Below are 16368 nucleotides of genomic sequence, written 5' to 3' on the forward strand. Positions count from 1 at the left end.
TGTTGGCATCCTTCCTCCTTGTTACCTTTTTCTGGGCTGCTCTTGGACATGGCAGTTGGAGGAAAGCCCCTGTCTTGAGTCAGACCCTTCTTGTCTTGCCCTAGGCTCCAAAACACTGGACAGCCCCTTACAATGCAGATCTTTTGTACGAGACTTACAAAAGCCTTCTAGCAAGCTGAACAGAATGCTTCTACTCAGGTAACAAGTGTCGAACCCAGGCTGGAAACTTCTCCCCAATCCTTCCTTTTCGGTAATGCTGTGGGCTCCACACTCACGGTGGCTCCCACTGCTAAAGAGCCAGCTGGTGCGGTCTATGCAAGCCCTCTATCTGGGTAGCTCATACCTCCTGATGCCTCTTCATGGCATCAAGGACAAGGCAAGGAAACAGCTCTTCCTCTCCTGGTTCCCCTCACATTTCTTCCAAAACTTGTCTGCTTTCATAGTTGACCTGAGAAAATGCAGGCCGCAACGCTGAAGAGGCTTCAATGCCTCCTACACCCCCCACTTTGATCCTCCTGCTGTCCCACTACTTCCTCCCCGGTGTCCAAGTCTTTCTTTTTTTTGTTGTTGAATACGTTTTATTCTTAATATATACCTAACAAAACAAAAAAAAAGAAGTAAAAAGCAACAATCATAAAAAGCAGCTGACCTACTGGGTCAGCGCCCCACATTTTTTGTCTTACATTCGGTGTCAGAATCTGAGTATACAGGCCCTTGCAAAGTCAACAAAGAGCTGATGCTCTCACTGCATCCCGGAGATAGATTGTAGGGTCTGTGTAGGTTGAGGTTGGGAGAGGAATTTCATCCGTTATCATGGTCCCAAGCCATATGGAGATTTACAGGTTAGAACCAGCACCTTGAACTGTGTTCAGCAGCATAAAGGTAGTCAACTCAAGAGGGCCAGATATAGTCAGATCTTTTGGTGCCAGTTATTAATCTGGCTACCATATTTTGCACGAGCTGTACTTTCAAACATTCTACAAGGGCAACTCCACATAAAATACATTGCTGATTTGGAGATTCTAGAGCACAGATTACTGAAACTAGGCTATCCCTGCCCATGGAGGGGTGTAGCTGAGTCACTGGCCAAAGCTGATAGAAGGTGCTTTGTGCTACTGAGACCAACTGTGCTTCAAGGGACAAAGATGGATCAATTAGCACCCCAAGCTACAAACCTGCTCTTTTATGGGGACTACAACTCCATCCAGAACAGTTGGTGGACAGCAGGAAGCAGGACAAGCACTCTATCAGGGCAACTGACATCCTGGGGACAGTAGGAGTCAGTGCTCTAAATATGATTTAGAGCAGGGGTCTCCAACTCGCGGCCCACGGGCCAATTGCCGGGACGGGCGGGGGACGGGGGAGGGGCCCTGCGGCCTTCAAAGCGCCGGCGGTGCCCGGGCTGGCTGCGGGATGAGCGGCCCACCACCACCGTGGTGGTGGAATACTTGATACGGCCCAGCCTCACCCAGACTCTACTTCCAGCAGCCCCCAGGTAAGTTGAGTTTGAGACCCCTGATTTAGAGGCTCAGAATATGTCAGAGTGGATGAATTAGGCATTTTGACCCCCAGAGAACAAAGAATGCAATGATTGTTTGAGCCACCTAAAGCTAGAAGGATGGAAAGAGAACAGAAGCCATTCTTTGAAACTGGCCTAGTTTTGGAACCAACCTATTGTCCTTTATTTTGAAGCAAGGAGCACTTAAAGAGTGAAGTACCCACAGTTCACTTTGATATTCATCTTTATTACTGGATCTTTTGCAAGAGGAAAAAGAAGGGGTATAAATGTAATAATATCAAAAACCTTCAGATTTCTATATAATAAACATCCTTCAGTGAAGAATAAGAGTCCTGCCTCTTCAAAATACCGGAATAATGAACTTTGAATTTTCAGTCTTGCAGAAAAACCACAACTTCTAGAGGGAACAATTCTTTCACATCTTGTCGGTTATACCTTTTTAGCTGGCTGTTCTGAATTTGCCTTAATCTAAGACATCCAAATATTATGGTGGGTTTGGGGGCAGCATGCCAAACTAGAGCCAGTGTGGTGTAGTGGTTAAGAGCACGGGACTGGGACTCAGGCGATCCGGGTTCTAGTCCCCGCTCGGCCATGGAGCCAACTGGGTGACTTTGGGCCAGTCACAGACTCTCAGCCCAACCTACCTCACAGGGCTGTTGTTGTGGGGATAAGATGGAGGAGGAGAGATGATGTAAGCTGCCTTGAGCCCTTTGTAGGAAAAAGGCAGGATATAAATTAAAAAAAAAATCTGCCTTAAATTCTATGAACAATTCTATGTTTGATTTTCTATGAATCCTGCCTCTGGATTCTGCAACAGACCAGCAAATTTTATGGTCATGCCCATTTGTGGGCGATTTTTCAACCACTTTCAAAGCATGAATGCTAACTTACACAAGCACCAATGCACGTTAATACAAGTGTGCATGAGTGCAAGTGAACAAAATTCTCATACAGCCCTACAAAAATTCTGATTCATTCAATGTGCAAATGATGGAACAAAAGATACTTGACAATCTGTGAAACACAGATGGAATGGATTTAACATAGTCCATGTATTTCTAGTGTGTGCTGGCACACATACAGATTCTATCCCTCCATTTAGAGTACAGGAATGTGGATATTTAAATACGTATTTGTTTCAACATACCTGCATGAGCCACACCTAATGCTTCTGCAGGCAGTGTGGAGACTGTGCACTGCACAAATACAGGCCAGAAGAGTCAATACTGACATAATACCAGAGAAATGGGACAGTGTCTAAAGCAGTAGTACATGCTGACCCCTTGGTCATGTTTGTGGTTTCTGTCTCTTCCCCTGCCACTGAATTTGCTATTGAAACTGCAGCAACAGTAGCTAAAATGGCAATGACCACCCACTGAATAAAGCATGCAGGGCATGCCACTTTGGCTGGGTTCATACATTATGGCAAGCAACCTTGCATGGTTTCCCTGGTGTGCACTTTTTATATTTTTGGCCTGGATGTGCCTGACATCCTCATTCAGTCCTCAGTCTGAAATTTAATCCGTGCTGAATGGCTGGAGTGCAGCTCCTACAGCCACTCTTTCCAGGGGACTCTATGGTTGCTGCAGAAAATGCTAGGTTTGGATGACCAAGGGCACCATAGAAATATAGAAAGCATAGTTTTTTTCGTAGCACAGATGTGTTCCCTACTGTGATCACTAAAATAAATATACCATGTAGAAATATTGTAACAGGATTTGGAAAACATTGCAGACCATCCTGCACAATAAACCATCATTGCTTGTCATGTTGTGTGAACCTACCCTTTTTGTATGAGAAACATAATTGTGATTTTGGAAGTGTTTTTGTGTCCACTTTCTGGCCACTGTCGCCAATTTTGTAGCCAAGTGTGTAGCCAAGTGTGGTGGATTAGGAGGACTGCATGAACCCCTGTTGGATTCCAGGGGTTACTCTAGCCCCAACCTCCAGATATTGTCTGTTCTTCTGTCTACACTGCCACAACTGGCTATAAATACAAATCTGGCAGGAAGAAATGTAAGGAATGTAAGGAAAAAGGCCTAAAGGACACTAGAATTTCTTAAAACAAGGTTATTCTTTCCCCTTTGGGTCAGGAGGAAAGCAGATCACAACAGGTTTCTATGCAGGAAAAAGTTGCTTGAGCACGGACCTCAGAGAAATATGTCTACTGGATGTTGTTACAAGTGGCAAATTTCTGTATATGGTCTTTTTTGCTCTGAAACACCTCTTGATATTACACTTTTCAGATTATAATAACATTTGGAATGTGGTCTAAGGATGTTATCCAAATATTTTGAAGGGGAGGAAGAACATAAGATAGCTGCTTCTTGTGAACCTTTGGCAAATGATTCTGTCAGTTCTTAGGGAGAAAATACTGGAACTTAATGACAGAAAGAAACAAATTTCTAAAGATGATAGGCTTATGACCCACAGCAAGATGAGTTTTGAGATTAAAAAATGGAAGGGTTTTAATTTATAAAATTCATAGCAAGAACTTGCAGAACAACCCCCTGCTGAATCCTACGTTAATCCTTGCTGAGACACGTCATCATAAAGGCCCTACTGGCAAAGAGAATTGAGAATAATATTAAAAGAAATCAAATTGAAGATAATCTTAGAACAAAACCCTGTGCTGTGTTATAAATTGATGCTCTAAGAATAATGCCAAAATAGAAATTGCATAAGCTGTCTGTCATTTATCCATATCCAATCTGTATGGGAGCTTGAAAAGTTCACTTTCATTTCCAAAAGGGTACCTTATGCAAAGTCAGACTACCCCAGTATTACTGAAGGGAGACCCTGGGGGTGAGGAATCCTTGGGAGGCCTGTATTAACCAGTGGGCTAGGGATGGTCAGGATCAGACACATGTATGCACACACATATCCTTTCTCGGTTTCTCAGTCATACACATGCTTGTTTACCTCCACAGACTCTATTTCCTGTAAGACTTATTCCAAGGGTCCGGGCACCTTAAATCCCCCTTCTCTTGTAATGGTTTCTTGGCAATCTTTGAACTTCTAATTCACTAATCCTGGATTTTCCTCTTTTGTTTTGCTCTTTCACCAGGCTACTCTGCTTTGCTTTCTTCTTTGTCCCACTGACTTCTCTCACTGTTTTTCTTGACCCCTCTTCTACCCTCAAATTCCAGCCTTGGTCTTCATCCTTGCCGCCAGGCTTGGTCCCTTCTTCTCCTTGCCTGTAGCTAAACGAGGTTGCGATCGCAGGGTGCTGGTGGGTAGACACATTTCCTGCCCTGCTGTCAGAGTTCTCTTCAAGCTGTGGACTGGTCCTTATCTTGCATCTCTAATTTCCTACTGTGCCAGCCAAATGGGACTTAAAACTATCTTTGTTCAAAAGCATGCTCCTCCTGTGAGGCTTTCCTAGATGTACACCTCAGCCTCGTCCAATTCCCAGGTTAGTTGTGGTCTCCTGGTACTTGCTGTATCCTCCATGGCCTTTCAGAGACCATTGTCACTCTGGGCTCAGCGCAGTGCTGGAGGGAAACGGCGAGGGCAAGCACCCCAGGCAAATTTGAGGGCTAAAAATAGGGCATTTCCTGCTCTCCTCAGGGCACTTCTCACTGGAAACCTAGCCCAGGCTGGGTTTGGAGAACAATAAGCCTCATGGTTGGTATCCAAAGAACGGCCGGTTGCCCACATGCAGACTGCCCACATGCAGTCTCTAGCCCTCCAGAGAGCTATTTCCCAACATCAGCTACTTCAACCCTTTAGTGGGAGCTGCCAGGAACTGAGCTGGGAAACAAAACATATGCTCCATCCCTGAGCTGTGCCCTTTCCCAAAAGGAACTTCAGCGCTCTTCTTGATAGCCACTGTCTCCAGAATTGGAGGCAGCATGTTCTGACTACCAGTTGTTGAACAGCAGCAGAGTGCAGTAGCTCTCCTGTCACACTTCCAGGTTTCCCACAGGTGAATTGCATTTTTTCAGATTACAGTTCTTCACATTATATATAGGGATTGAGGAAAAAGAATGTCATACGAAAGTGGTCAAAGCTTCACATGGGTAGATGAAGAAAGATATAGTAATAGTTTAGAGTTACTCAGAAGAATAATCTTCATTTCCAAATTATGTACTCTGCAAGTTACCTTTCTGCCCAAACTGATTCAGAAACAGGTAGAAAAAACAGATGGTTTAGAAATATGTCTTCTTCAACTTACTGTGGTTTATAATTCAATTGCAGGACCATCCCTATGCATTCTGCAACACTGTTATAGGTTGAAAGCAGCAAAAAAGAAAGAAAGAAATTGGCCGCTAATCCTGATTTATGATATAAAATGCTGGAATAAATCCCCCTTTTTGGGTTGAATACAACCCCAGAGGAATATTTTATTCTTTCAGTTTTATGCAGTGAAGCAGATTTGATTTTTAAGGAGAGTTTCATTTTTTAAATAGAAAAGGGCATTTTATATCTTTATTATACATAATATACTGTATTCAGAATGGGAATGTCTAACACAGTGGGCTAAATTTTGCAGTGCTTAGGACACAGCACTAATATACATCTATGTCCATAGGCAAATGTGTATTGTGCAGTTCAATTTATGGTTAGAAAGAGAAGTTTTGTTCTTGAATAGCAGTGCTGTCAGCACTTGCTCTTTATTCTGTGATTACCTAGGCAGAAAGTTTTTGCAAGTGGCACTACTGCATGACTATTTGTGACATTCCAGTTTTATTATATGGAGACCATGATGATCTGAATTGAGGGATCTGTATTTTGCAGCTTATAGGAAATATATGTAAAGAGTCTTGGCAGAAGGAGCTTTCACTCCTTCCTTAATCATCATAGTTACGGTACATCTGAAGGCTAGCGATGGAGCTATTTAAGAGCAAAGAATCGAAAGGAGAAACGGGATTTCCAAATAAGTGACTGATATAAAGAAATCTGGAATTTAGCTCTTAATTATAAATTAAGGTGTGGAATCAAGGTGGAAAAGGACTGACAAATAAGAATGAATTTAATGGCATTTGGGGGTTGTTTATTGAACATGTATTAATAAAAGGGAAAGGTATGTGTGTTAATTGTGTTAATTAAGTCACAATTAAGCTTTGTGTGACTTAATGCAATTTTGGGTGGATAGTCCTGAAGAGGGGAAGCACAGACAAAGACGTTAAGAAGAAGGAAATAATTAACTAATATGTAGCCAAGGTCTTGGCGGGGGGTTGCACAAGTTGTGTCTATAGGTTTTTTTGGGAGGGGCCTATTGTTATTGCTGTGGGTTGTATTTGTATTTGTGTGTGTGTCTACACTTGTATTTATATTGTTATTAATATTTTTAAAGCAATGCAGCTATCTTATCTATCAGTTACACATTTTCATGGCCTGTTTCAACTGTTAGTACTGCAGTCAAGTGCTAAAGGTAAACGTTTTCCCTTGACATGAAGTCCAGTCATGCCTGACTCTAGGGGGCGATGCTCATCTCCGTTTCATAGCTGAGGGAGGCAGCGTTTGTCCATAGACAGTCTCCATGGTCATGTGGCCGGCATGACTAAACACCGAAGTGCACGGAACGCTGTTGCTGTTACCTGCTCACCGAAGTGGTACCTTTTTATTTACTTGCATTTGCATGCTTTCGAACTGCAAGGTTGGCAGGAGCTGGGACAGAGCAACGGGAACTCACCCCGTTGTGCAGATTCGAACTGGTGACCTTTCGATCAACCAGCCCAGCAGCACAGCGGTTTAAACCACTGCACCAGCTGCATCCCCAGTCATGTGCTAGGTCAATGGTAATTAACAATCCAGGGGACACTGTTCTAAAACACTTGTTGTTCAGCACAGTTTTTACAGTCATGAAAGCTGGCATGAGTGTATGCATTCCTATGGATTATTATCTTGGGGACTATCTTGGGGATTATTTATCATATCATAGCATCTTAATTGTAGATTTTTATTTCACAGGTTTCTCTCAAAGCAAAAGGCATCTGGTGCCAATATATGCTTTGTCACCTGAATAGAGACAAAAAGAGTAAAGAAAACATATCCCAGAAGCTTCTGTACCCAGTAATTTTTAATGTCAATGTGCAAAGAACAAATTCAGCTATACAATATACCAAGAAACTTATGAAATTGAATAGAATCCCTCTCTTCATGGTGATCTAAAGAACAATTTGGTGTCATCACTGAGGCTCTGTCCCCCAGATTCATGATAAGGACATCGTATTTTATTATGTATGTATGTATTAGACTTGTATGCCACCCCATTAGCCAATATGGGTGATTCACACATATTTCAGCAACAATTAAAACAGTACATAATACATAATATGCATAAGACACTTAAAACAAGATATAATGTAAAAACAACAGTATCTTTGGAACATACTCTCTGCTAAGGCCCATCTGGCACCAAACCTGCCATCTTTTTGGCACCAGATTAATAAAGCCCTCTTTGCAGAGGCCTTTAAAGATCTCCCTGGTCATCCAGAGGCCTCTTACCTAGGTCCCTTTTTAAATGCATTTTAAATTTAATTGATTTTAAATGCTTTAAATGCTGTTTTATGTACTGTATTTTGTTGTTTTTATATCCTGTTGTGAACCACCCATAGAGCTTTGGCTACAGGGAGTATAGAAATGCAATTAATAATGAATAATAATTTTCAAACAATTCCTAGTTTGCAGATCAGCTGCAACAATCCAATTACTGTTTAAGTCCTACAAGATGTATATACAAGATGGTTTGGACATATTATATTTTTACATATAGGTCATTACACTTTACAACCTTGAAATGATGGGCAAATCCAAGTAAGACTGGAAGGAATGGCATCATCTGTTTCCCAAGGTTGCAATGCTGCCTTGGAGTGGTGAGAAAAGGGATGTTACTGGGAGGAGAAGGGAGGGGAACGGCAAGAAATGAAGGCTTTTATGGTTCTACAAAGCAAGACAGAATGGATTGAATAACTCAAATGAAGTTCAAACTGGAATACTTCTGAGCTGAAAATGGAAATGGAAAAATGGCTAGAATTATCACATAATGACTAACACAACATTTACAAACTAATATGTATTAACTGAGTATAAGATCTGAATGTGTGCCTTCTGCATTGTATCTCTCATTAAACCTTGACACTCTTGCAGTTTACCACTGTTGTAGAAACTGTCCTTAAATTCAGCTCAAGACATTTTACTTAAGATATTTCATAATTAATTTCACAACAGAGATACAATCTCTATCCCAAAGGATTACAGGATGGTCGCTTCATAAAGATTGGCATTGGTTTCAGAACATCTAGCAGAATTCCTAACCCAAATCAGAAGCTTCTCGGCATATTCCAAACCTGATTCTTAGATGAATTTTACCCTGCTTGGGAATATAAGATGACACCATTCCTTGCGAAGCTTCTGTAGCCATTATCCTCCTATTTGCAAAATCCCCACTATCCCCCACAAACACACATACTTTGGTGCTCTGGGCAAAGTGGAGAAGGGGAAGTGGTCTCCTCCATCCCTCCCATGGTGTGCTGCATTTGGAAAATGTAGAGCAGAAGGTGGTGGTGGAGGGATTTGACTCTAACTCAGACAAAATCTGAGCCAAAAAAGAATGTTTCTTTCAAGTGGGCATTATGGAATAGTAATTGCATATTTCCAAGCCAAAAATACTCAATGTAGTAGGTTCACAATTAAAAATGCAGACTGCACAGCTCTGAGAATCCTAATTCTTCTACTATGCGGAAATTAATGTGTTCATAGCCACCACCCCCTATAAGGTAGTAAGAAGAGATACAAACAATAAGAAACTTTTGGTCTAGGTGTGTTGAAGTGTCCCGACATACAATCTACTTGCATTAATACTATCTATTTCCTTTACTGAGCAGACTGCCAATATTACAACTTGTTTTGCTTAAACCGCAAGGTTCTCATAATTCCCTAGCCAGAAGACTAATAAATAGAGCATGGCAGAGACAGTTGGTTTCAAATGGTAAAAGCTACACATTTTTAATGCTTCGCAATGCATTGCACACTTGCTTCTCTGAAGCTGGAGGCCTACTCATTCCTAATATGACATCTTCCATGGATCAGACCATAGTTTGGCACTGACTGAAGCACATGTAAGACAACAGTGCCACTTCAGCAATTACCTGCTGACAATAAAGGCTTCTCCATGCATTACTAAAGGAATTCCATTGGGGACAGAAGGGCATGTAAACTCCAGTCCCACCTCCCTGTGTTGACAAGGAACTGCATTCAAATGCTGTTTAACTGCTCAAGGGGATTGAGAATCTAAGCACTCAGTGATAGCCTCACTACATCCCTTTCCTACCAACGGGGGGGGGGGGGGCAGGTGGCCAGAAGGTTAGATGCCTCTGTTCTTCACACATAGGATTTGATAATGCCTAAAGAACGCTAAAGAAACACAGTCAAAAGAAAATTCCTGCTAATTTGCATCCATCATTCTCTCTGGATATGGGACAGCAAGCTAGATAATCTGAACATAAATGAGAAATTTCTGATACGTTTAAAATTGTATCTTTAGGTCAGACTATGCCTTTTTCTAAAAAAAAAAAAAAAAGACTTGCAAAGAACCCCAATCTGGACCAAGAGATTCAACTCTTCCCCCTTACACCATTTTTCTTCTGAAACGCCCTCCTGAAGTTGTGTTGTGTTTAGAAACTGCTATAAATATTTAACACAGTCCAACCTTAAAGCCCTTTGCAAGTTGGCAAAGCCCCTGGAAGGCCTTAATACGCCCATGGAAAGTTCTGTGAGTGTAGGAACACCACTGATTGTGTCTCCCTCAGCAGCAGACTACAGATTTAGGTAGATTTCAGATAATCTCAGATCCAAAACTCTCTCATTCCTCTGACAGCTTCAGGTCTATTGTGTATGACACTCTAGTATAGGAGAGTTACATTTAACTACCATGGAAACCAATTTTTTAAAAAACACCAAAAGAACCCCCCCACACATACAAACACACCGCATATATATCTCACATCTTGCCCCTAGCTGAATCAAATAGACAGGACTTCCAAAGTGGTGAATTCAAAACGCCCCTTACTCCACATTCTCATGTTTGCTTTGGTAGAAGAGGAAGTTTTGACATGTGTAACTTGCCCTACAGGGGTTAGAAACACTGAACTTCTAAACAACTGCCCTCTTTGCATTGTGTTATTTTATGTTGAACATAAACAAGCAAAATTATCAGAGTTTCATTTTCAGAAGAGGATGATGAATCTCTGAAAAAAGCTAATGAAAATACACATTCCTACACAGATCTCTGCTTGGACATACCTGAAAAGGGAATTCTGTGGCAAATCCTAAAGAAGCAATACACCACCAGGTTCAGGAAATTATTTATTTCATCTACTTGAGGATCACTAATGGCAAGAAAGTTTTGCTGACTGATCTATTGATTACCATATTCATCAACTTATTTTTCAATGTGTCTTACACATGTTGCCAAAAATGCACTCATCAGATCTTGCCAGAAACATCAAGTGCATCCTAAAATGCCCTTTATTTGAAATGACATTCTATTAAATCTGCTGCTGAGCAAGAATCCAGGATGTCAGCAATGAAGGATGCAATGAATGTTAAATCTTGATCTGTGAATAATAAGAAGTCATTTGCTAAAGAAGAACTGTGCTCTAAGAATAATGGTTTGGGGTATGTGTATAATTTGAAAGCTTTGTATCTTGTTCCTCAAACACAGCTCACTAGCACTACCCTGCAATCAAACCGAACACTATCTACATCAGAATGTGCTCCAGGAACCATTTTACAAGAGAGTAACAACAAAAGGAGAAGACATGCCAAGGAGAGGCTGGTACTTGAGGGATGTAACATTTACACTAAGAATGGTTCAGTGTACAGTTCAGTGGTTGCATTTTTAAATGGCACAGTAGCTTAAAATAGACACATTATAAACATATTCATACAGTACTACAATTGGTGACTTTTCAAAGGTGTTAATAACTTTGGCAAACAACAGCATACTTCCCTAGTTATGTAGGTCAGGTAAACCCTAGGGTTGTTGAAAAGCACCAAATGTGCTTTTCATCTAGGCAAAAATACAAAAGTGTGCCACAGTGATTTCTCAGCTGACTAGTGGTAACATCCTTGGTAAGGATACATTGCTGCCAGAACACTCAAAGAAAATCTAGAGTGGTAGGCACCAATTCTAGTAAGGCTGTTGCATTGCATTAATCCTTCAGGATGGGGGGCCCAGGGAGAAAAAAAATAGTACTGTGTTCCACACACACACACACACACACACACACTAAAAACTTGTAAAAGAAACTGCTGTAATTATGAATGAATTCAGTATAACAGATCACTGCTTTATTTTCCAGCAATTAATTCAGCATTAGGTCTATGGCTCCTTTAAATCTCTCTCTTCTGCTTTTCTTGAGCTTTCGTCAGCGTTCAGTTGGGTAAACAGGACTGGACTGTGGGATAAATTGCCATCCAAAAAACATTTTAATTCAACAGCTTTATACTCGTACAAGCATGCAGGTACACAGAGACTCTCTCTCTAGAAAATTTAAAAGAATACAACTCCCAGAACAATAAGACAGGAGTATTTATTTATTAATTAACATATTTATATACCATTAAATAGCCAGCAGCTCTCTGCAATAGTTCACAAAACATTAAAAATTTACAAAATACCCATAACTTAAAAGTTTCACAAATACCCATATAAATAATAATAGACCCAATGGGTCCAACACATAAACCTTATCTATATTAAACACACATTGAACGCATAACAAATGAGTCTGGGAATGACAGCAAACTAAATAAAAACTCGTATAAAATACAGCACACATATACAACATACTTATTAAAATGTTGGAAAAATAAAAAGGCTTTTGCCTGGTGCCAAATACAAAAGAGTTGGCACTAGGCTCACTTCTGTGGGGAGCTGATTCCAAAAATGGGGTGCCACAGCTGAGAAGGCCTTTCCCCTTTTCACCACTCCCCTTACATCTTACAGAAGAAGGCTTTAACTTCAACTTTGACTTCTTTTAACATTCAGTTTCTAAATCATTAAAATTATGGATGCCCACTCCTCCTCCTCTTCCTGCCTAAGACTACATAAATTCACTGTTCTCTCATATATAGGTGATACAATCTTGTTCTCCCTTCAGATAGGAATGCATGGATTATTGAAAAAGTTGGCACTTATTGTCTGAACTTTTTAGTTTAGTTGTATGCTAAAACTTAAATTAAAAAGTATGCTAAAAGATACTGATAGTGACAGATTTTATTTTCCTGGGCTCCAAGTTCACTGTAGACGGGACTGCAGCCAAGAAATTAAAAGACACTTGCTCCTGGGGAGGAAAACTATGGCAAATCTAGACAGCATACTAAAAAGCAGAGACATCACCCTGCCAACAAAAGTGCATATAGTCAAGGCTATGGTTTTTCCAGTTGCAATGTATGGCTGTGAAAGTTGGACCATAAGGAAGGCTGAGCACTGAAGAATTAAGGCCTTTGAATTGTGGTGCTGGAAAAGACTCCTGTGAGTCTCTTGGACTACAAGGTGATCAAACCGGTCAGTCCTAGAGGAGATCAACCTGGACTGCTCTTTAGAAGGCTGGATACTGAAGATGAAACTCAAATACTTCGGCCACCTAATGAGAAGGAAGGACTCATTGGAGAAGAGCCTAATGCTGGGAACAATAGATAGCAAAAGAAGAAGGGGACGGCAGAGGATGAGGTGGCTGGATGGAGTCACTGAAGCAGTTGGCATGAGCCTAGGTGGACTCTGGGTGATGGTGGAGGGCAGGAAGGCCTGGGGGAATGTTGTCCATGGGGTCGCGATGGGTTGGACACGACTTCGCGACTAACAACAACAAAAGATACTGAAGACATAAATTGCTCTGGAGTTATTATTACATTGCTCATCATACAAATATTTGTATATACGTTTCTCAGATATAGAGTATTAATTCAACGGCTTCTAGATTAGGAAATTTCCTTATACCTTCTTCAAAATTAAGGAAGGCCAATTGATGAACCGCACACCAAAAATATTTGAGCCAAAAATCTTAGCACCAACTCTGTATGGTGCAGAATCTGTGGGCTGGATAAAACAGACCAGCCAAAGGTCTGTTTTATCCAGCCCAGCCCAGCCCAGACAGACCAGAATACATTTCTAAGAGCCATTCTAGCCCTTTGTCCTAATGTTCCAGCTTCTCTTTGTGCTGAAGTGGAGCTACCAGCAACCCATGGTTTGTTCTAACCTACCTTCTGACTAAGGCACAAATTGTCCTTGCTCAATTTTCCTGCCTCCCTTTCCTTTGGGGCACATACTCATTTGCAAGTTTGATTACAATTGGATTATACTATAGCTACACCAGGCATATATCACAAAGCAGCTGAGCCTGTAATATGTGTTTTCTCACCTATTAGAAGCTGAGGGTAAACACATCGAGTTTACTGTTTTCTAGTCAAGAAGTTTAGTTAACCATAAAATTGAGGTAGTTTGCTACCGCATGTCATGATTGGCTTCTAATTTTACTTACATTTTTTATAATTATAGAAACATTTTACATAGGGTGTGAGCCAAGCATCTCATCATGTCTTGCTGAAGTACAATATCTTTTCCCCCTTCCTCCTACAGCAACATGTAAGTTTGCCAGAATGAGAGCTGGTAGAAAGGGGAATCATTATTAACTTCTTCCATAATTCAATCTAGCTTTTCATTCTAATGGTTAAAATAGAGCAACAATTAAAACTATAGTCATATTATTCTAACTCCCTTTCTAAAATTGCCCATTTTTGTTTTTTAATAAATGTTTAGTGGAATGGTTTATAATGAATGAAATAAGTATTAGCTCATACATAACATTCTTCTCTAAAATCACAACTGTTACCTAGATAATGACAACTGGTCAGCCAAAAAGATCTCTCCCCCACCACCATTTGACAGCTGAAATGTTATTTACTGTAATGCATAATGAAATACTACCACAAGGCAACTCTAACATAGCGTTGGCCTGACATATTTGCAGTAACAGCGTTTTTATTATCAATGTGTCAACATTTATTTCTTACAAGGTATGTCAACAGCAGACAGCAATAAGAATCAGTTTCTAGTGTTCTGTGTATAGGTAGATGACCAGCTTTCTTTGCATGTAACATAACAGAAAGTTGCTAGAATCATAGTTGGTAGGGACCTAGCAGTCCACTGAGTCCCACCACCTGCTTAATGCTGGATTCAAGTCATCCATCCAAACTTTAACCAGGCCCAACCCCTCTTAACTTCCAAGAATAGGCAGGGTCAGGCACTTCAGACTATATGGAAGCTACACATATTTTACACTGAAATGCTATTTATACCCATGTTTGCTCACAACCTAGGTTACGATACCACTGAAATACAAAGTTGGGAACAATCAGGAACAAAGCCCAAATGAGAAAACATGGATTAATCATCAACACAGCCAATCAAGCTGCATTAATAAACATCATGGTTTGTTTCATCTCATTTTCTATACCGATATCGATTTTCATGTGATCAATATATGCTGCCTCTTGAAACTTCCTAGAGAGATCTTCACTACTGCCAAATGTGTTTCTCCCTCATATGAATGGACCAAAGTCCATTCCTTGTTTCGTAACGCTGAATATCATCCAAGTGTTCCTTATATCTTTTTAACAGAGGTCTTCCAGATACACCATTAGAAATTACAAAAATAAAATAAATTACATCCTAAACACTCGAGTATATAAAAAGCACCCTTAACTGTATACTTCCTATTTCCTTGCAAACAGATAGGGCATTCCCAGTCCAGCATTTGATGTCATGCAGCCAAGATCTCATGAGATTTTGCACTGATATTATTGGAGCAGTAGCCTTAATGTTACAGCAGTCTTTTGGGCTTCCCACACAAATTTGTAAGTCACAATGAGGTTTTCAGAATCAGTACTGGTCTAGCATACTATTACTCCTGGTAGATGAAACTGGCATCTATAAGCAGTTTTGCTACCTTTTGTTTTGCTTCCTGAGCCCCCAAACCATTTTCATGTGAAAATCCCATCCTACTTGCAAAGGAGGGTGTGTTAAAAAAGGATATGTCCCCACTGGAATCAACTGTTAATTGCAAGCTGCTGTTTCGTGTGCCACCTCACAGCGCGTGCCCACCCCTGCCTCGCCTCCCTTCACTGCCTGCCTGCGCCTCGCCTCGCCTCCCCTTGCTGCATGCCCCACCCCTGCCTCAGCTTGCATGCCCACACATACCACCCCTGCCCCTGTCCCTGCACCACTGGCACCACCTTTCCAGCCCGCACCAAGCACCGGCAGCTTTCAACTGGCCCCCTGGTGAAAAAGTTTGAGGACCCCTGATCTATATAAAGCAGTGATGGCAAACCTTTTAGAGACCGAGTGCCCAAGCTGCAACCCAAACCCCACTTATTTATCTCAAAGAGCCAACACTGCAATAAAACCTGAAAACTGAGGTTTTAGGTTAGAAAAAACAATATCCTTGAGAGTGCACTGACTGGCCATGCGAAAGCTCAGAGAAGTCACGGCTAATGAGCTGTGGCTCGTGATGTCATCGCCTGGAGCCACTACTCCTTTCCGAGCATGCACATGGCCCCTATGTGCACTGTTATCTGGTGCTCGGCTGCTGGGGTGATGCTGGGGCGACTTGGCTCGCATGCCGACAGAGAGGGCTCTGCGTGCCCGCTGTGGCAGCGTGCCATAGGTTTGCCACCACTGATCTAAAGCAGTGTAAGAGCTGATTATTTATCTTCCAATTCTGTAATATTAGGCTTTTAGCTATCAAAAGAATGCAGAGAATCTTTTTCCCCCTTCCATTTGCTAATTTTCATGAAGAAACAAATAATTTAAAAGGCAGGGTACTTTCCAGTACATTGTG

At 41.2% G+C, this 16368-nt stretch overlaps 1 long non-coding RNA gene across 1 annotated transcript in view; it reads right to left on the reverse strand.

Annotated features, from left to right (window-relative positions):
• Positions 1–569: 569 nt before the first annotated feature.
• The window catches only part of LOC123031210, a 17985-nt gene continuing 2186 nt past the window's right edge, over positions 570–16368 (reverse strand). Inside the window, exon 3 of the long non-coding RNA XR_006416241.1 lies at positions 570–678. This is a non-coding gene — a long non-coding RNA (uncharacterized LOC123031210). The remainder of the gene's footprint in view (positions 679–16368) is intronic.

Source organism: Varanus komodoensis, unplaced genomic scaffold (assembly GCF_004798865.1).
Source record: "Varanus komodoensis strain SLA01 unplaced genomic scaffold, ASM479886v1 scaffold5, whole genome shotgun sequence".
In the NCBI taxonomy this organism is placed as follows: Eukaryota; Metazoa; Chordata; class Lepidosauria; order Squamata; family Varanidae; genus Varanus; species Varanus komodoensis.